Source organism: Salvelinus fontinalis, chromosome 18 (assembly GCF_029448725.1).
Source record: "Salvelinus fontinalis isolate EN_2023a chromosome 18, ASM2944872v1, whole genome shotgun sequence".
In the NCBI taxonomy this organism is placed as follows: Eukaryota; Metazoa; Chordata; class Actinopteri; order Salmoniformes; family Salmonidae; genus Salvelinus; species Salvelinus fontinalis.
The window spans coordinates 25370390-25372431 of record NC_074682.1 but is presented as its reverse complement, the minus strand read 5'-3'; positions in this window follow the sequence as shown (position 1 = coordinate 25372431).

Sequence of the window (2042 nt, the reverse complement as noted above, 5' to 3'; positions counted from 1 at the left end):
ACATGTCTTATATGGGCAGAAAGCTTAACTTCTTGTTAGCTATTACAGTGAAAGAATACCATGTCATTGTTTGAGGAGAGTGCACAGCAACAAAACAATTTTATCACGGCAACTGGTTTGAGACATTCACCTCTGAAGGTACATAATGTACTTACATTGAGTAATCTTGCTCTGATTTGTCATCCTGGGGGTCCTAAAGATCAAATGTAGCATAGTTTTAAAAATCAATTTTATATTAAATGGTGGAACTGGGTTCTACACTTTGAACTCCTGCTGTCTGGCCCCACACTCACCCCGCCCGGCTATCTGGATGTGTGAAGTTTAGTGTTTTTTTCTGTAGTGAAGCTAATTATCCATCATGTATGACATTCCTGGATGTGTGTAAACATATATATTTTTAAATTACCATAGCATTTTTGTATGTTCTCTATAGTTATGTACTTAAAAATGTATCAATTGACCAATTCGGCACATTTGGGCAAACTCATGGCAGACTTCATACAAAATATAGTGTAGTGATGGAATGCTTCACTGGATCAGTCTGAAACATTGCACACACTACTGCCAAAATCTAAATTACACCTAAACTCCTATCTGATTGTATGAGCTTTTTCTTGCATTTCAAAGATTTTGAAACAAAACAAAAAAGAAAACGCATGTTTTTTGGTTTGTTTTATCTTTTACCAGATCTACTGTGTTATATTCTCCTACATTCATTTCCACAAACTTTAAAGTGTTTCCTTTCAAATGTTATCAAGAATATGCATATCCTTGCTTCAGGTCCTGAGATACAGGCAGTTAGATTTGGGTGTCAGATGTCATTTTAGGGAAAAATTTAAAAAAGGGTCCGATCCTTAACCACAACCCTCACAAATAGGATCTGCTCCTATTAACATTCCTGAGTTTCAATGCCTAGTTGAAAGTGTGTTACCTTTCTCTCTGGGCTCAATGCCAGGTTTCTATGCTATTGTGCTCTGGTTTTTATTGTTGTACTTCATTGTTTGTAATGTTAAATCTTCTTCTCATATTCTCACTATATGCCTCCATGCAAAGCTCCAGTATCTTCCTAAAACCCTGATTATTTTCTCTTCTGTACAGTGTGCTCAATCTACTGTACCTGCTCTTTGAAAACTCTCTGGAGGCTGTCTTTTGTTTACATCCAGCTACTGGTTCTTTTGTGAGTAATTCAACACAAACAATCAGGGGCGTAGAACAATGGCCTGAACACAGGGAGACGGGCAGATATCTTCAAAAGTGACCTGTCCATAACCCTATATCAGGGCTGCCCAACCCTCTTCCTGGAGATCTACTGTCCTGTGGGTTTTCAGTCCAACCCTAAATTAACACACCTGATTCTACTAATTAGCTGCTCAACAAGACCTTAACTAGCTGAATGAGATATGAAATTAGAAATTAGGGTTGGACTAAAAACCTACAGGACAGTAGATCTCCAGGAAGAGGGTTGCGCAGCCCTGCCCTACATGTTTCCCAGGGATTCAGCAATCTAAGCAGACAAAAGAGCATTAATAAAGACAACGGTGTCATAACAAGTGTCATAACTTCAATGTTACAACATTATGTACGTCACACTTAGTGACTACTGCCTACTAAGCCTTTTCTTAACACATAGTCCTCAACCTGTGAAATTTGTTATTTTGTGCTCTTGTGTGTTTTATGTCAATTTCTGTTGTTTTGTTCTATCCCACCTCCTCTCATAGGTCAGTCTAGCTGATCTATACCTATGGGAAAATGTATGATATCATTGTAGGAGTAGCAGTAGTTATATTGTAGATCTAGGCTACTGTAACAGTAAAGTGGTATTAGTCGTCTAGTCGTCTGGAGTTGTAGGTGTATTGGTTCTCAACACCTCCAAAACCTTTGGAAGATCAAATTACTATTTAAAGGTTCATGTGAATGTGTCGCTCCTCCTCAAGTTTTAGAGAAGAGATCTCCACAACGTTGAAGTGTATTAACACAGAACTCTAGAAGGCTTTATAGATACTCATGATAACATCAGTCTGTGTTGTCTCTCCTTCAGGATC